Source organism: Lonchura striata, chromosome 4 (genome assembly GCF_050655825.1).
Source record: "Lonchura striata isolate lonStrDom1 chromosome 4, ASM5065582v1, whole genome shotgun sequence".
Taxonomy (NCBI): domain Eukaryota; kingdom Metazoa; phylum Chordata; class Aves; order Passeriformes; family Estrildidae; genus Lonchura; species Lonchura striata.
In genome coordinates, this window is record NC_140706.1 from 53,408,096 (window position 1) to 53,428,949 (window position 20,854).

At 36.5% G+C, this 20,854-nt stretch overlaps 1 protein-coding gene and 1 long non-coding RNA gene across 9 annotated transcripts in view; both read right to left on the reverse strand.

Annotated features, from left to right (window-relative positions):
- The window catches only part of LOC146767639 (uncharacterized), a 44,302-nt gene extending 23,450 nt beyond the window's left edge, over window positions 1-20,852 (reverse strand). Inside the window, exon 1 of the long non-coding RNA XR_014955189.1 lies at window positions 291-20,852. This is a non-coding gene — a long non-coding RNA (uncharacterized LOC146767639). The remainder of the gene's footprint in view (window positions 1-290) is intronic.
- The window catches only part of CCSER1 (coiled-coil serine rich protein 1), a 641,644-nt gene that overhangs the window by 457,834 nt on the left and 162,956 nt on the right, over window positions 1-20,854 (reverse strand). The window lies entirely within an intron of this gene.

Consider the following 20,854-nt stretch of genomic DNA (forward strand, 5'->3'; position numbering starts at 1 on the left):
TTTTGAACATGCCTGTTCTTTCCTACAACAGTGTTCTGTTAATTTTAGAAATTCATTAGTACCAAAAACTACAAGTCAGCTTTAATTGAAGTCTTCTATACAATCTATTTTAGGTGTAGATGAAGAGCCAGTGTTAGACCTCTAACAATGCCTCCAGCCCCTGAGATCCAACGGAGTGCAACTATTCTTTTGCTTAACTACATGTACTCATTCTTGCATTGCAACAAACAGAGATTAGATCTGGTTTGCACTCAGACCACTACATTTAATTAAATATAAATGGTTCATACTCAGACGTCTCTCAGGTATGCATGGGTAACTCCTCTTCAGCTGAAACACTGATTTCAACTCCCATTGATCAATTTCCTTTAATCTGAAGAACAAAACAATTACCAAAGTTCAAGTCCATATGAGGCAGAGGTGAAGAAATACAACATGCAGTAAATACAAACACTGTTTCAGAAAATATTTTGCTCCAGAGTGACTAAAAGACACTTTAGGATTGCGATGTAATAGAATTATTTTAAAATAACCAATTTCTGTCATAAAATATGTACCTCTAAATTGTCAGCATTAGTATCTTTTTTGAAGAGAAAAGACAAACACCTCCCCTATAACAGCAAAATACACATGCAACAGTTAAAATTTCCACTATACAGACTTGTAGCCATACACTAAGATTTTGGTATGGCTTCACACTTCTCAGTTCTCTTTCAGACAGCATCATGGAAAACCAGCTAAGGCACATTGTCATGGACTGCTGTGCTTTCCCCACCATATGCTGCAGTTGAGACAGCCAAGACAGAGAATACCCCCATACAAGTTCAGAATGCTTTAAGCATTCACCCATACAGAGTAACACCATACCTCATCAGAAGGCTTCAGGCCTCATACAGTAACATCACATCACTTCAGAAGGCTGCAAGCATTTACTTTTCTTGTTCTTCAGCCCAACCTTTCATACCCTCCTGTTCCTGCGTGGCACCTGTGTGCCTTCTGCTCCCTCTGGTGATGGTCAGTGCCCCTGGGCACTCCATGGCTCATTGCTGTCAGTGCTGCTCACAGCTGTAGCCCCACCCAATTACCACAAACTGTGCACCTACACTGTGGTACCAGCAGTTCCTGCAGGACTGTTGTGGTTTAACCCCAGCTGTCAAGCTAAGCACCACACAGTTGCTCACTGCCCTGCTAGCGAAACAAGTGACAGACTCAGAACAGCAAAATCTACAGAACTCATGGGTTCACATAAAGACACTTCAACAAGTAAAGCAAAAGCTGCACATGCAAGCAAGGCAAGGAATTCATTCACTGCTTCCCATGGGCAGGCAGGTGTTCAGCCGTTCCCAGGAGACGAGGGCTCTATCATATAGAACAGTCACTTGGGAAGACAAGTGGCATCACAATCCAAACATCCCTTGCTCTTCCCCCAGATGTACAGACTGAGCAGATGCCCATATGGTCTGGGATACCCCCCTGGCCAACTGGGCTCACCTCTCCTGGCTGTGTCTTCTCCCAGCTCCTTGTGCACACCCAGTCTCCTCAGTTCTGAGGAGGCAAGAGAAACAGAAAAGGCCTTGATGCCCGATTTTTCTTTTGAGAAATGATCTCATCTTCTGTTTTCAACCTGTATACTAAAAATTCTAATGAGCTGAGACCTATTTTAATGAGTATTAAGATTTGCTCATAGTTAAGATTTATTTTAATGGTTGTTCCTAATGAGTTGGTATTTGTTTTAATGATTGTCACAGAAGGATTAGTTTTACATATTAAGTATAAAGAAAATATGTGAAAAGCAGTACACTCTACTGGATATTCTATTTTCTTATTCAAGGCCACTGACTTTGACTGGGATGGGCTTTTACAAAAGTCCCACTTCTGCTAATATCTACTGCAGCTTATTAAATTTTCTCCAGACATTCATTCCTCTCCCTCAGTTGTCTGTTTAGTTTTCTGCTCCCAAGTGATGCTGAAGCAAGCAGACAGGTGCTCAGCCCAGCCCCACCTAATTTCGAAGTGGGTTTGAATGAATGAACATGATGCAGTAAGGCAGGCATGAGCCTTACTTTTTATGATACATAGCTGAGAATAACTATGGCCTAAGCCAATGCTGCATGGCTGCACAACACTGCTGACAGTTTTCAATTTCCAGTTCAAGCAAGCTGTGCAACTATGTATAAACCTCTCCCTAAAATGCTCTGGTAAGATGCTTTAAGACTGCAGGTTAAACTTTCCTCACTGCTGCAAGGTTTCAGTGCAGTGCTAATCACCATGAACAACATTTGGAGCCTGCAGAAGGTGACACTTGCCTGGGAAAGTTTCTGTGCAAGGTGTAGAGCTATCCCTGATTCAACTGGATTAGGAGAATAACTTCTTTACTTTTTCAGAATGTGATCTGGAATCTTTATCCATCAGAAGTGTGTAAAATCTAGATTAAGCATCACCATCTGAAAAAGTAAGATCTTAAGTACATAATAACTAATACTTAGTTAGAACTTCATTACCCTGAAAGATTTGAGTCTTCCCTAGTGAAATCACAATGGGCAGCAAATTGAATTCTAAGTATGATTAATATCAAAAGTGAATTTTAAATGTACATGTAATGGACAGAAAAGGTAAGATATCACCAAATTTCTTTTTTATGGTCAAAATGGTACAAGAGATTTTATCGCTCTACTATGTTCACCTCACAAGAAATAAATAGTTTAAATTATTTAAATTATTATAATTTTAATTATTTTAAAATATTTAAATTGTTTAACTTAATTATAAAACTAAAAGAGTCCACTCTTTACAAGGACACAACCTTCATCTGTTTGAATTACAGCTTTGTCCTTTGTATTTTCCCATAGCTGAAAATTTCTGGCTAGTTCTCTTGGAAATAAGAATACTTTTATCTTTAATTCCTGTGTTTCAGTACTTATTTTCCTAAAGTTCTTTAAATATTACCATGCAAATGTACTTATATTTACATTTCACAGACATGTATCATCCCAGCTACTTTGCTGAATGAAAGAACACTGGATAAAACAGCACAAGCTTCCCACAAAGACTTATGCACAGGCTTAAATTTCAATGGACCAGTCATTTGCCTAGATTTGAATAACTATGCAGATCTTCATAGTACTGTAGCTGAATTTTTATCATATATTAACTTCATTATGACATTTTCAGACTTCAGATAAAAGTGCATTTATGGTAAGTTACTTGAGTTCTGCAAAACTCAATACCTCGAACCTATGACTTTCAGATAGAAGTAGTAAAAAAAGAATTTTTAAATCTTCTCCTATACTTCTCTCTTGTCAGTGGGGGATTTGAGCATTGAATCATGCATACAAATCCAATTGGCTCTCATGAACTTTCCTGACTTTACAATGTTCTAATACACATAGCCACTGTGTTTCAGTGAAAAAAACAAACAAACAAACAAAACAAAAACAAACAAAACAAAACACAACCTCCACTATTTCCAGAAAGAGACTAAAATAAATAGCTCCTTGATTTCTAAAGGTATTATTCATACATGCTGAATGCCCCCATTTTACAAGCACACATGCATGTAAGGGTATGTTCTCTACTAGTTTTTTGCAGAGCAGCAGCACTACTCCTGGCCAGTACAAATTAGTGGGCAAAAATATCCAGCATAATGCAGTATCTGGCATTTTAGCATTAAATACATAAAACTTTTAATGTCAGGAAATTAAATTCTACATAGCAAATCTCAACTGTTCAACTGCTTTACCACTGATATGAAAAGGGAGATTATAATTAGTCTTTTGAAGACAGTAAAGCAGCTGCCACATTTATATTTATCCAGCTATTTAACTCATGGTTTAAAGTTCCTACTTTTAAATACCTTAATTCATCACTATCTAGAGGAAGTAGCAACCTCATGACAGACATGATCTTCTTCAATCAAATTTTCCTAATAAATTTTGGATGACCAAAGGTTCCCCTTCATTTCTCCTTTGGCAGATGGATAAAGCCATTCTGAAAACAACTTTAAAAACCACAGGCTTTGACCAATACACGATGTGATGTGCTCACATAGCCACCAATACACATCCAAAGCACAGATCTTTAGAACAGACATGAATTTTTCATAGGTGTGCTTGAATGAACAAGTTTATCCCCGTGTCATCAATATACAATGGGATTCATAGCCCCAAGAAACCTGAGGACTAGACAGCAAGACAGCAATCCTTCTTCCTGCTCATCAGCATTCATAGGATACAAGGACTGAAGTGCATGTTTTCAGCAGCAGTCCTGACCACATTATACACAGCATTGTTAGAAAACAATGTCCTAATGTAAGCAAGTACAGATTCAAGATTAGATGCCTCATAAAACACAACAGCTCTATCAAAATGATCAAAGGCTAATTCCTCTTGTAAAAAAAGCATGATTGAACAAAGATTAACATTTGTTCTTCTGTTCACCACCACCAATGAAGGATGCTTACATAATGCATTACTCAGTCTAACAGAGAAATCATCAACTTCTTTCCTAGAAAATCTACGAAGTTGCAATAAAAAAAAAAAGAAAACCAAAATGTAAACCATACTTGACAAAACCATTTGCTACACTTATTAACTCTATCAACCAAAAAAGAAATTACTAAAAATAATTAATCTGTGATTATTTCCAGGTAGCTAGTTGATAGTATACCACTACTGGACATACTCAATCACTTTAGGTAGCATTTCATTCAAAGTAAAAGGTTCCATGTTTTAGTAAAGCTAACAAGTGAAGAAATTATGTTAGCTGTTGTTTCTGGAATCAAAGGAAGTTGCTCACCTCTTTTAGGTTTCTTGTTGTGGCATTGTATCGAACCACTGACACCTACAGGCATGACTGCATATATTTAATAAAGAAATATCTGTGCAGCTTCCTTGTTATGCGACAAGACACCTCTAAGGTTAAGCAGCAAAGGTGTTTTGGACAGCCTGATTTATTGGCAAGGTACACATGAATCTAATGCAGATGGAACAGGCATCCCACTGTGTGTGAATTATTTCTCCCCATTCACCCCAACAAAATTGCAGCTATGTAAATAAAATTCCTTCAGCATAACCATGGCTTCTCTAAGCCTGTATCATTATTGTGGTTTTGCCCTGATATAAAAAAAAATTGGCAACACAACTGACCTTTATGAATCTCATGTATGGTTAATTAAAAACCATACATGCATTACCTATATAGGTAAAGATGCATTACCTATATATCTTCCCTACAGATTTGAAATTCTTACTGCCTTCAAAAGCTAGTGCTCTGAGGATGATCACAGGGTAGTATGATGTATTATTAAGTAAACTCATTTATAATCTCTGCTCTTACATTTGACTATTTACTACTGACTTTATTTCATTATATATAATAAGGAAGCTATATTTGGAAAATATTTTAGAAAATATTCAGGGCCTTGGGAGAATGAGTTTGGAATTAAGGAACACTGCTTACTTCACTTAACTTTAGGCAAATTGCAGCATGGAAAAGTAATTCTATCCCTCAAGAACGTGTATGAAAAGCATAAACAAGTACTTTAAAGAATTAATTAGTTATCTGGTCCAATAAGAATGACTCTACCAGACTTTCCACAGACTTCTGCTTTCTCCACAGTCAGTGTTAGCAAAAACAAGGTACAAATGTAAGCTTTTTGAATAATCTGTTCTACCCTTTGCTAACTTTACAAAGGTTATTTAAGAGAATAGGTAAATGTGGCCAATCAGGCCAATACTACCCGTAAGATTAAGTAATGTGAGGTCACTCTTGCTTCATTGAAAAGAAACTTATCATTTTATAAATTATTGACTGCCCCAAATCACCAGAGTACCTGTAACACTGTTTATAAAGCCTCAGTAGTGGCTAGCCTTGAGTCAGCTTTCTCCAACCCAGACAAAGGAAGCAATCTATAAAAATGTACTCATTGCCTCTTCTTGTCTAAAGCCAGGCTTCTTGTCTGTCTTTTATTACTTTTCCTGACATGTTCTGAGGTTATCTTTGGAGCAGCACTCAACAAGCAAAGAGAAACAGCCCCTGCCTTGTGTCAGTGCTGCTGAAGTTATTGCCCAGCTGGAAGAGCCCATCCGTGCCCATTCCTGCCACCACGGACAGGCTGTGCCTGTTCTTGCTGCTCTTTTCCCTGCTTAGCAGAATGACCATCAGCCTAGATGATGGGAAACAGCTCAGACAAGGATTTCAAACAGGTAACACTGAGCTCTAAACTCATTTCAGTCCTGGCAACAATTTGTCTGCAGACAGCACAACAGATTTGTCTCAGTCCCCATTATAAGCAATTTCATCACCTTTTCAATGGCTTTGAAAAGGCTTAGGATGGCAGTGGAACAGCACATGAAAATCATGGCAGCTACACATTTGGAGCCTATGCCACCTGCAGTGTTGCTCAGTGGAGATTCCACAGAGGACTGACAGAAGTCAGTACAAAACCATCTGTAACACAATTTACTGGCGTCCTTCTTCATGGAGGAGGATGTCAAAGCCAATGAATATAGGGGACGTTGAGAAGACCACTGAGATACCCAGCATTATCTCACCCTAGCAGTTCTGTATTCACTTGTTCCTGACAACAACTTGAAGTTACAACTTATTAAATGATCTGAACAAATGAATGTTGGTCTAAGTGAAAATCAGTTATGAAGAGATATGTTTTCCCCAAAATGCAGAATCCAGAAAGGTTGTTTTTATAAATGAAATGTGGTTGCAAGATACAGAACATGTCCTTCCTTTTTATTGACGACTTGTAAAAAAACAAGACCTGAATATAACCATAGTAAGGGTCCCAAACCGGCAAAAATGGGTCTAAATCTAGAGACTTTCCCCTCACCTATGACTGTACACACATGTCAGTTACTCCCAGGTCTCTCTATGAGGATACAGAAGTACTTCCTGCAACAATACAGTCTTTCTTCTTTTTTTCATATACAGCTGCAAAAAATGCTACCCATTAACCTCATAATAAATATTGCATCCAAAGAGAGTTGCAACTTTTAAGTATATCTCCTTAGTGCTCCATAACATATTTTTCTCAAAAGATCTACTCTTGCTTCAGTATTAAAAATAAAAGAGCTGTATGGTACTTAGGATCACAAGGAAGGCCCCCACCTCACAAATAAGCACAGATAATGAGATGACAAATTTTGTGTCATTTACATAACTGCTGGATTGTAGTTCAGTGTCAGCACATTCCCACAACTGAAGTTTGAAAGATACACAGAAATAGCACAGTATTGTTTAACACATATTTAAATAATAGCTGATAACACACTTTTCAGACAGTTTATTTTAAAAGGAATCAAAGAAACTTCTCCATGCAAAATTCATTGCCATATCATGAAAATAAATATGCTCATTCACTTGAATTACTATTTTCTTTATTCTAAGACTTGGGATCATCATTTCAGATGATCCAAAGTCTTTCAGAAAGTTTTCAAGCAGGACTGAGCTTTCCTCATGATTAAGCTTCTAAAGTTTCCTCAATAAACAAACCCTCTGATTTAGATCAAGTATAAAAGATCTAAATTATATTTTATATATATATAAATATTGTGTATTTTAACATTTGTTCTACTGCAAAGTTGATGCTATAAGTACCTAGCATTCTTTTATTTTTGTGAATATAAAAAAATTGATGAAAGAATGATAATTATTAAAGTAAAAAAAAAGGCAAAACAAGAAAATATTAACACCTGCCTTAGCAATAATATTAAGTACAGCATAGATAACATGACTGTGCAACTCCATTAGAAAGCACTTCAGCTTTAGTGAAACACAGAGTTGACAATTTTCCCTAATTCTTCCTATTCTAACTTGTCTTCATTTTTTCCAGGTTACAAGAATAAATAGAAAAGTATGTGAGAAAAAATGTTAACCTGCAGTACAAATGCCTTCACCTAAGCAAATTTATGAAATAGGATTAGATCTCTTATAAACAGACCCAGAAATAAAATAGCTCATCCATGTTGCTCTTTTTTTCACTAATCCTCTTTGCAAAGCGCTTTTTGCTACACAACTCAAAAAACCTCTTAACTCCAAAAATTAGTGGCAGAAAAATGGGGGAAAAGCAGGAAGAGAGAAAAAAAAAACATCAACCTATTATACAGAAATATTTTAAAGCTTTTGCTTTAAATATTTTTATTATTTAGCCTTTCCCATGTAAAAGCATTCATAGGTTCTTTGATTCAAGAGAACATAATTTCCCTTGTATACACACAGTGGCTTGCAATGCTGAAAAACCTTTCTTTAACTGTTCCCATAGTAACCAAAACCATTCTTTGTATTTAATTGTTGCCTTTTCAAATATTATCTGTTTTTGTAGCTAGAATCAGTGTGTTCTTTTGCCATATAAATTACAGATTCCCTGAAGTCTATAAGGCATTCATTATTAATTCAGGTTTGCTTTCATTAATTTGAATTTAAGGCATTTACTACATTTAAGTATGTAGTATTGCATTAATAAAATAATTCAGGAAGAAGAATGTAGATGTAGCACAAACCTAGATGTATCAAATATTGTTTTGAACAGGTGAATTTTAACTTCAAATATGAAGGAAAAACAAGCCTTGCTAGAGCTCATATCAAAATTCCCTACATGAATGACTCCCTTTTTGAACTATGACTCAGCTTTGTCATCCATTTTTGTTACATATATGGACTGAATTCCAAGCCCTGTGAGTGTATTCCTGGTTTTAGCTGACATCTTAAAAAAACAGAAGTAATTTCTAAGTTAATAAATAACAGAATAATGATTTGCCTGTTTAAGTTTTTTTAAATAATCTGGTTTGTATTGGCACTGTGTCTATTCTCTGACTTGAATCTACAGCACAGTTAAGAGAACTGCAAGTAGAGAACTCGCAGATAGTATTTGTTATTACTATTACACACCTTACTTGCATAGTTCCATTTCAAGTCCATCTACATAAAACACTATTTTTATGTGTATTTGTTCCAACAACACCAGCAGAGGTTTTAGGAAGTAATAGGTAATCTTACTTCTGAACACCTGTGCTTTCTCACTGACCCATACATTTTATTTTCTATCTCCTCCATAAATTATCCCAAACAGAGTTCACTATTCCTTGGACAAGCAAATTAGGAGGTTTTTATTTACCTATTTTAGAGTGCTGAAGCAGACTTTGTCAGAACTGACAACAAATAATCAATATAGCAATGTTTATCTAGACTGTATCTCTGAAAATATTTATATAGACCATCTAAAATTTTCCAATCAAAAATATCAGTCACTTCTATTTACACAGGTCCAGAGAAAGAATACAAAAATAAGATTACAATATTAGATTAAGTTTTAAAAGGTATGACCAAAAAAGGGCCCAAAACACAGCCCTATTAATAAGGGGCTCTTGTAGGACAAAATAACTTGACATCACCTCACCTTTTAGTTCATCTGTTAAAAAAGAATTCTGTTTCCTCTGCTCTCCCTTTAAACTGTGTGCATGTGACCTTTTAAATCAACGCAATTAAAAAAGCAAGAAATGTATTCTAAAACAAAACTATGTTTTTCATTCTTGGTTCTCATAATGTTTATTCCAGGTTGCTTTGTGACTCTGACTTAAGGTCCCTGTCACTCTGCACCTATGGCTGCCAGGAGAGGTGAGCCATGTTAACTCTGTATGTTCTAAAGCAGCAATCTGGGCACATAGAAAAACTGTACATAAATATGTCACTTTTACAAAAGAACATAATAGCTAGAAGTGAGGATGGAATGCTCCTGAAAAATCAGTATTGAAAAGTCTGAATAAAGGGTTGGGTATAGAGCAGTAGATCACTAGACAAATTAGAGGAACATTACCGTATTTTTGGATGAATACCCTATAGGCTTTCTCCATAAACAAATGAACAAACAGATCGATAAAGAGCTTTATCAAGAGTATAGTTTATAAGCATGACTAATTAAAACATGGGGAAGTTTACCTAAAAGCTACCTCACTATTCCCCCTGCCTGTGCTTCCTTTGATTTTTCCCAGGAGCTCACTCCCAGTAACCTCCTATCTGTATTTCCCTCTCCTACTTGTATTGCTCATCACAGGAATTCTCTTGGGATTACAGGGAGGCACTGAACATATAAAAGAGTTGATCTGGGAGGAAAAAGGGGATGTAACCTATCATATTTTGATGCGTACCTACTTGCTCTTGAAAATACCACCTCATGCTTATGATGAAAGTATTGGCATGTTTTTCTTTTCCCATTTTTTGAAGACATTTATAGAACCTGTACACAAGCTGATGCTGTGGGCTGCTGAGAGGAAAGCTCTAAATCTGGATTATTACTAATATTAGGTGGATATATCTGCAATACATGCTGTTACACATTTAATCAATGTAGCAGCAGCAAATATTTTTTGATGTGCAACAAAAGCTACATACTACTCCCTTTTGTAATGATTAAGAAAGGATTAAAATACCAAAACAAAACAATTGGAGTGAAATCCTACCACATCCACAAAGAACTAGTAAACGGACCTGGAAGCACATGAAATACTTTGAGCTTCAGCACAGGAAAAGAAAACCAAAAAACCAAAAAATATTCACAAACATCTTTTTAGATGGTGGCTACTAAAGCTATTGCTGATAAAAAGCAGCTGGGCTAGTTGATGTCCTCAGTATAACACAGCTTAATCCTGCTCCTGGAGCCCAGGAGAAAGAACATTTGTATCACTTTGCAACTGTACAAATAGTTTTTCCAGCATTTGGCTCTTTTAAAAACACTCTTATTTAGTGCAACATTTGTCTTCACAGCCTAACACTACTGCAATATAATTTCAAATTTATGTCTTAATCCAACTGCACCAAAGCTGCAAGTGTCCTAGTGTGATGATGCACAGTCTTTTCACTTATATTTGCTCTGCTTCTTACCTCCCCATTTCCTATATTGCTTTTGGTTGGTTTTTTTTATGCTGTAGGTGTTTTATACATCCCATATGGTGTCCAATGCAGTCAGTGTATTGACTGGTAAGAAAAAGGAGGGTGAAGAGGACATAAAGAAAGAGAAATAGCACCACTTCTCCTTTTTTAGCTATGGTCTTCCACTTCTACTATCAGTAAATCCATGCAAGTAAAAATAACATATTGAATATTCACTGCAAACATAGATTTTGATAGGTTATTAAAAGTACTGCTCCCAGGGCTATTCACAGATACACTGAAAAATATACACAGTAGAGAAAGTGGAATATTGCCCCTATTTCTTTGTTACCTCCCGAAAAATAAATAAGAACAATACAAACTGGAGCTAGAGGTGGGGATAAGGAGATTGTTCTTAAAATTATTTCTGTCCTTCTCTAATATCTCTTTTTTACTCTGCAAAACAGACCAAATCATGCTCTTAGAAATACTAATATTTAGATTATGCACACCTCTGGAGTATCCCTCTGTATTTAGTTGTTCTATATAAAAAGCTAACGCCCCCTGACAGTGTGTGAAACATAGCATGCAGGTATAGATATTTTTTTACATAATTCCTTCCCTCTAGGATACAGCTAATCTCTCAACCTTAAGCACCATGAAACAGTCTACATATTTTTAAGCAGTATGCTGATTGAACTTATATTTGCTGCAGTGGTATTCCTATTTAAGTCATGATAATACGATTTAAGAGTAGTGTATTTTTTAACAAAGCTAACCCTAATATAACCACTGCACAGGATGATGGTTTTCAGGAATGTTCTGCAAAATACCTGGTTTAGAAAACCCCTCAATAGGTCAGTAACAACACCACAACAATACCGGTATTTTTCACACATTAGATTCAAAAGAATACCTGATAATGCTTTCACTGGATTTGTACAATGAGCTGTGAAACAGCACAGCACAACAGTCCAATAGTTACACTATGCAATTATAAATGCAAATGTACCTAGTTTTTCTGTGACATCCCTCCTTTCCCCACTTCCAATGACAGTAAGAAATAAGAAATGCTGTTCTTTGTTATGCTTCAGAGAAATTATTAAATTACTGTGAAAGTGAAACAAATATATTTCTGCTATGCACTTGAACTGTCTTTTCTAGTTTTAATCTACAACACATTTGTATTGAGGCTGTACCTTAATATAAACACCACAGGCTTTTAAATTAAAAAACAAATGATCCCCTGGTCCCTCCTCCCCAACCACCCCACTCTCATCTCTTCAGCATTTACATAATGTTACCCCAGACCGATGTTTCTGCTGCACAAAGGTACAGACCCAAACCTGCCCTAATTTCCTTGCAAGAGGATAATATACAACCACTGGTCTCAAACAGAACTTCAGGTACAGTTTAGCAACAGGCTATGCTTTTACACACTAGAAAGCATAATTCTGTTCCTGGAGTGGTTCCTAAGACCAAGCACTTCGACTTCATTTAGTGAAAGCCTGAGTTAAAGGCTTAAAATAGTTTAACAACTATATTTGCCCAAATTTTACAGCAAAATAATTTTTGTATATTTTGAAGATTTTGGATATACAAGAAAAATGAATAAAAAGGGCATAGCTAGCACTTCTCTCACACTCCCCACTTGAGTGAAGCAGACTTGTTCCCAAATCTTTGGTTCTGTACTTGGAAAGCATCTTCCTTCAGTAAAGCTTCACAGCAAATTCTCCTTAGGCAACACCAGGCATCAAGGTTAACAACAGGAACTAACACTGGCTTCCCAAATAGCGTAGGATGTTACAAGAACTGGTCATTGAAATACAAATTTAAAAACTGGTATATTATCTAACTTTACACTCAGACTGTCTTAAAAAATAAGTCCAGTAAGGTCATTATTTAGAGGACTCTTTGTGCTGCCCCAAATAGAAGTGCCTTCACCCCTTTTAATAGGTACCTGGAAAATAAAAGCTGTAGATCTCCTGTAATATTTTAAACTGAGGATGTAGCAATGCTTGTTCTGAGTGTCTATGTTGGACATGAGTTTAGGCTGAACAAAAATGAAGTCTGTCTCTTCTTTTAAATCCAAAGGCATTTTCTGCGTGGCCCACTGTAGCCCTGCCTCTGAAGAACACGGTGCCTGAGTGGCTTTGCAGTTATCCCAGCAGAGGATGGGTGTGCTATTCAGCACTTAGGCAACTGCCACATAAGATAGCGGAAAACTCTGTTATTTTATTAGAATAACAATGCTGTGAGTGACTAACACTACAACTTACAATACCAGCTCTTCAGGTAGATGTGTCCAGACAAAATAAAATAATTGATTTTCAATTGCCTAAGCCTGTCTCAAATATCTCTGCCTGCATTACTTATAGTAACCATCCTATTCAAGCTTGATTGAACCAGGTAATGTTTTATTTACTTCAACTATATCTTTTAGAATTGTTCAAGATATCAAGGAGTTTTGATACATATAAAAAATAATTTCTATTTCATCACACAGCAAAAAATCTCAGCCCAAAATTAAAATTCAAAACTCTGTCTTATGGTTCATTGTTCTAATTAAAATGTACTTGCCAAGACTATTTTGCAAAGTATATTGCAATATTTTGCAATACCCAAGGCCATCAGTTTAGAAGAGTTCTTGGTTGCCAAGTGTCAGACTGCCACGTTGGAATTAAGTTGATGTTTGTAGTCTGATTTTTAATTCTCAGTTATGCAAATAAAGCAGACACTTCCAGACACTACAGAACATACAGGAGAAAACTTGCACTCTGGAACCCAGTCTATCTTAAGCATCTGCCCATATATGTATATAAGAAAGGCATATTTTTAAATAAACTCTTTAACCAAATAGTGCAAAATTACTTATCTTGATGTATTTTTTTCGGGGAAATTTGTGCACATGAAGGCCAAGCAAGTAATGTAATTAAAGCTTTCTCTATTGCAGAAATGCCCAGTGGAGAATCTGATGATTCACGCAGAACAGAGAAAAGAAGGATGAAAGGGAATGCACAGATTTTAATTTAATTTACAAATTAAAAACATTTCTCAGATCTGATAGATAAATTGATAATCTTACTCCAAAGGACATTCTTTTTAGGGTGAAGGCCAAATCTAGAATGACATTATGGTATCATATGTCAAATGTCACTGTGATTTGGTGACAATGTTTTTCTTATGTTCACTTCAGATCTAGTTCAGGAACTGTAGTTGTAGATGCAGTTATGTTGTCCAGTGTTTGCTGCTGAAGCAGGGGAAATTTGTATTCCCAATTACAGTAAGTGCACTGTCCTTTGTTTGCGCAGTTCAATGTTTTAAATCAGCTTTGGCCACACTCTGCCAATGTACATTACAGTAACTGTATTTTGACTCAAAAAGTTCTATCCAACTTTTCACCATCTGGTGCTCAGACATACCATCAGCAAAGTTGTATTATCCCTACATAGTTCCTCAATTTTCTTATTTTAATGAGGACTAGCTACACAATGATACAATGCATTCATCTTACTTTGCAGTTACAATTACCTCAACTAGAAAATGCTGTCGTTTTCTTGATCCTCCACATTTTGATTCAAAATGACCTCATTAAGTACCTTGCTTAACATTCCACCTCTGTATCTTTTTCTCAAGTTGAGTTCAGCCACATCAGTAATACTTTAGGGAAATGATTGAAACATTCACAGTCAATTGTGTATTAGAAACCAAATCTCTTGTTGTAGGAAAGAGGAAGTTTTCCAAACAATGACTACACTTGCAAATGATCAAAGCTTCCTTGGCAGGGCTATAGAGAAAATCTATGTAGCATCATCACAGGACAACTGCCATCACTCCTCTCCCTCCTACATTGTTCTCCACCACACAGAAGGAAAAGAGAGCAGCTGAATTACAAAATATTGAAAATAGTAAGTACAGTAACTGCAATTAGTCAATGGCTCTCCAAAACCAGCTCATTCACCATTTGCAACTCATGATCAAATTAAGCTGCAGAGAACTGCTTCATCCCTTGGCTGCAAACAATTGCATAAGATATTTAAATTACATTTGTAGATTGCTTTCTTGTCAATCTCTCCTATAAATTGATGGTTGCAGTGACTGAGAGGGAACATGAGAGCTGATGATACTCCCATTCTATAAGCAGATATAAGGCTTCTTCCATATTCACTTTGCAGTGCAATTTTATTTTCTTTGCACAACTGTTACCTATAATTGATTTTACAAAATCATTCACATTTTTGCAGTGGTTGTACATAGGGAAAAATAAAAACAACAGAGTCTGGTTCATTTTTCTGTTTTTCCTCAAAGCAAGAAGAATTAAGTTACCAACATGAGCAACCTAGACAAGAGGCAATGTCAGGTAGTATTTTCAACTAGTTAGCAGACAAAAAAAATAGTGTAAAGGCTGTATCTTACTATTTCCTGGAAAGTTTCCCATTTCAAAGGAGACATGAGTACAGCAAAATAACTTCTTTTCCTATTATGTGCAAAAAGCAATACAGGATGCACAAGAGACCACATGAGAGACAACACAGAAAACAGAAATATTCAGTTCCCTTTCAAGTCGCTAAATACAGCTTAAAGACTAACTAGCAAAATAGATAAAAGAATGCAGAAGTAGGCTACTGACAGCATAAACACACTGTTTATGTTTACTCCATTTCAAAGTATCTGCTTTAAAGAAATGGATATAAATGCTGTCTCTCCTACCTATTACCACTAAAATGTAGTGGTGGAGAGTATACTGCAATCCAGCTGTTGTCTCAGGTTTTTCAGCTGGGCTGGAACCACAGCATTCAAAGTATGGTCATTCCAGAGCAACACTGACCATTCCTATTCTTTTCTGCATTCTCTCACCCAAAGAGTGACACATGCTTCCAAAGCTCATTGTCCCAATCATCCAGAAACTGAAAGAGTACAATCATCTTCTATCTGCTTTTCCAAATAAGTGTGAAAAGCATTCCTGTTTCACATCACTGAAAGATGCCTTTTTGAAAGGATTGCCAGAGCAGACAGGAATCGTGATGTGGACACCACTGCCTGACAACGCAGCTGTTTTAGAGACCACACTTCACATCATCACTGAGGGGCTGTAAGGACTTAAATGGCATTTGAGACAGGCAAATGTGATTTTAAGGCCATAGAAGGACTTTGCCATGAGATAAGCACAGGATGGAGTGGCAGGGTGGCCTGGCTCCAGGCCTGGCATATCCTAGGTAATCCATTCAGACAAGGGTTCCGAATTTGGCAAACTGTGCAGAAGCATGTACACATATTGCTGGTATCACCTCAACCCCATGTTTACACTTTAATTCCGGCAGAGGCATCTCTCAATAATGGATAAACAGAAGCACAAAAATTACAGATGTAATCTAAGATCACTGTTGCTTTGAGAGGAAAGAAAATCTTCTCTGGGATTTACTAAAAATGAAAAAAAAAAAAAACATAGTGAGAAAAAAATGAAAGGAAAATCCAAACTGATTAAGTGAAGAATAATACATAATCAGCTTGGTTTGAATTTCTTTTGAAAGGAATTAGGCAAGGCTTCAAGAGTCAAAAAGATTACCAGTCTTCTGATGTAGCAATTATATACCTACAACTTGAAACTCTGAGAACGGAAAAAAAGCTCCTAAATTTTGGAATATGCTTACTGCAGCTAATAAATTCAGTCTACATATGCACCAAAATCTTCCTAGATTCCAATATGTATCAGTAGTGAAATCCTGGGTTAGCATCTGCACTAAACAGTGCTGTACAGAATGGCATTAGAGCTGTAACTCTCCCCCTTAGCATCACCCAGGTAGTCACTGTGATTTCAAGAAGCTTTCTCATGTATTTGATCTCACACTTAAGAACCTTGCTCAGGTAAGTACAGTTGCAAGGTTCAAATGAAAGAGCTTGGGCAGAGACAAAATATTGAAAAGACTCACTACATAGGCTCATTGAGAGGTTTACCAGAAAAAAAAAAAAAAAAAAAAAAAAAAAAAAAAAAAAAACTTGATCTTAAAGAGTCTGAAGAACTGTCAAATGATTGGTGACATGTAAGGAACTTTTAAATGCCATCTTATCCAATCCTTCTGCAATAAGCAGGGGCACCTTCAGCTAGATCAGGTTGCTCAGAACCCCATCCAACATCCCTTGAATGTTTTGATGGATGGGGAATCCACAACTTCTCTAGGCAACATGCTCCAGTGTTTCACCATCCTCACTGTAAAAACCTCCTTCCTCAGATCCAGTCTGAATTTACCTTCTTTCAGCTTAAAAACATTGCCACTCATCCTATCATTTTTCTAGGCTCTTCATCTGTAAATCTCTCCTACAACTCAGGAAAATATTTCTGACATGAAAAAGAGTTGTCAAATTACTGTGTCTGCTTCATGACATAATAAAATCTGTAGCTCCAAGAACACTTTTACAGCAAATAATACCTTTGAGTAAAAATCAAAATCAGAAATATGACTGAAGTACTGAAGTACTAATGCAGAAACCACCTTTAAATTAGACAGTTCAGAGGGTTGCATGCTGCCATCACGATTCTGAACTGCAGGGTAGTCATATCCAAAGAAACACATCAAATGAAGTGCACAACTATCAGCTTAACTTTAAATCTGATTTTAAAATGGTGCACCTGAACTTCACTATACTTTTTTCATGCACTAGTAGTACATTAATAGTTTTCTGCATTTACCTATGAACATCACACAGCAGAACACTATCTGCTCCAAGACTCGTGTGTCTTCAGACACTTCTTTTTCCACACTGCCCCTTGTAGGCTGACCTTTCAGCCCGAGAGTTTGGCCAGTGATGCAGATGCTAAGTTGATTTAAAGCATAACATACAGTTCCCTGGGCCATGTATCCTCTCCCATGCTGCCTTGTAAGAACTTGAAACTGAAGTGAGGATTCCTCATGCTCTGTGCCAGCAGCTGATTTATTTATATTATAATTCAAATGGGGAGGACTAAAATTAGGACTCTGTAAGCAGAATTCACTGTTCAAAATATTCCGATTGTTTTAGCATCTGGACACCTTTGAGAACAACTGACTGATGTATCACTATGGCAACAGAAAGAGGCCTCAGTAACTTGAACTATTAAGACAGCAAGAGGTTTCTAAGGCCTTTATTTCTACAAAATATGGCAAAACTAATGCAACATCCTAGACAAAGTAGAGGGCTGAGAAAACAAAATAAGGAAGAGCTCACATTTCCTGTTTGTCACCCTAACCTCACACTGGCCATTGATTTTTCTGCCTCAATGCCTGTTGTGGAGTGGAAAGACAAAAATCACTAAGGCGTGCTCTTCCTCTTGCCAAATCCATGCCTGGTGAATAGCTGAGGTAGGGATTTTGCCCAGTGCACAAGCAACAAGTCAGCAATTACCTGGCTACCACTATGAAATTACTCCCCGATGAAATGGTTTGAGCTACCAAGAATAAACACAGGGTAGGGGGAAAAACTGGCCCTTTATTCCTGCAATCCTGACAAGAACTTATCATGGACACTTAAAATCTCTTTAAGGTCTGCTGCTACCACTTCTGGCACCATTTGCTGCTTACAAAAAAAATACATTAGGCAAATACATTATTTAAAGCCACTAAACAGTTTCTTTCTAAAACAAAATAACATCATTAATCAAATATTATATACAAGCAGCATTAAGAGCTTTTTCTTTTACTTCCCTGCCCAGTCTTCACAGCTTCTTGTGTCCTGAATGTCTTGGATGTAATTTTACTGTGCCATACAAGAGAATTATTTTTAGCTATTTGTAACTGTTTAACATTTTATTATCATTAATATGCATTTTATCTGGTTTGGATTACAGACTTTCTTATGTAGCTTTAGAAAGCATTAGTTATTTTAAACACACTCTGTCCCTGTAGGGCCTGAAGGCAGAAACTTCTCTCTACAGGACCTCGATGGCTAGCAACTGCTCAGCCCTCTGTGATATGCACAATTTTTGGACAAGCAAGTCAAAACTGTATAGATACACAAATATAAGCATAAAAATCAAAGCATCTATGTTGTTTTCCACATGAATTGAGTATCAATAATGATAATCCACACATGCAGATACATGGAGTCTGCATTACAGTCCACAGAATTCAACAAACACCAAGGGCATGTTTGCCTTGGAGACAGATGACACTGGGATACTTAGACACAGGAATTAGGATCTGTTTTGCTTCCATTAACCAGATATGAAGAAAGCTATCTCCATGTAGAAAGCACAGGGTGAAATGCAAGATCAGTATGCTGATATTTCATCCTTAATGTTGGAGATTTTCCTGAAGCTGCCTGCTTTCACTTCCCTACAATTACTTTGAAAGTTTCTACAAAATTTACCAAATTCCAGTTGCAATCTTTTTCCAGCAAGATGGTTCTGTTTAATTTCAAATATATTTGTCAGAAATGTTGGCTTAAAGACACTTGTGCACTGATATAGTTTTATATCGAGACGTTAAAATACATTTAATCTGTGTAAGCACTATCTTGTTCCTCGTTGAAAGAATTCCAGAGCCAGAGGTTGTATAAGCATTAGTATTGAAAGAGTAGCAGAGGTTAGAACATGTTTCTGAGACCTCTGACTGCTTAGGAAAAGTTATGTCTGTGTTCTTAGAAGACAACACTAATCAGGTTGTAAAAAAACAAGAAAAACAAACATGCCAAAAATCTGGTAGATGACTTCATTCAGCACATGCTAAACAGATATCAGAGTTTCTTACTTTGAATTCATAAGAGAATCTCATCACAGTAGATGAAAAAGCCAATCAAACAACAGTGCAGGTTTCCCTTTTAGTGAAGACAAGAAAAAATGTTCTATGCTGCTGTGAACTAACCAGAAAGATTATTCTGGATTTCAGCACAGTATTCTGTAGACCATTGCCTTTCCAATCTCTTGGTATTCAGAGAACCACACAACAGAAGCATTATAACAATTTGATGCCCACAGCATTTCAAACACAAGACCTTTGCAGTAATATCTAGAGAGTAGGTAACATACTGTGTTAAATTTTGAGTAGAGGTAGTCTAGATGAAATGGGTTTATCACCATGTTGAAAAAGATACCACACCCAGATACAGACTTAAGTCATAGATCTGGAGCAAGATCAAAACCCATCTAATCTACTCTAATCCACCAGTGGTGTTTTGGATTTTTCAGGGATTTTAGGGATGTGGGGTAATGTTTTAATTTTCTTACGGTAATAGGCATGTAAGCCAGGACTCCACAGACAATGTTAAAGCTAAACTTGTACATACCAAGAGAAGCAGAAAATTAAACATAAATGAACAGGAATGATGTTATCCATTGTCATATTTTTAATACCTTCCACACTTTAAAAGGCACAGACCTCAAGTTTGTGTTATGATAAAGCCTTATAATTGTGTTTTCTTTCTTTTCATTAAAACAAAATTACTTTTATTCTCCAAGGACTCAATCATTAAGAAATAACTATCCAGCCTGGTATTGCAAGGCAAATGTTACCACATACTCTGATTTTCATCTAATGCAAGATAACAAAATACACTGTAATTAAGTAAACAAAATTTCCCTAGAAGAATGCACTACCACACTTTTGAAGATGCCTCTTGTGCCACAGAGCTAAAATGGTCACTGGAAAATACTGAAATATAGCAGATGAGCTGAGCATTTACAAATCACCTTCTTTATAAAAATAAACTACTTGCAAGAATGAAATGACTATTTGAACAAAAAGAATCACCTTATCAAACCTGTTTAAAAGTCAGTTTCTCAGCATATAAAGGCTCATTGCCTTTATATATATCATTACCAAAAGTCTTGGGAAAAAATGTAGGCTAATGAACAAAAGCAGCAGCTTAGCCTCAGGCCAGTTTCTATTTTTGGAAACACCTATGAAGCCTAGAGGAAAGAGAAGGAGGGTGTATATGCATATCCATGAGAAGGAATCTGGCCTGGTGTTTAAATTGCAATTGTAAAAGATCATGTTATTTGAATAAC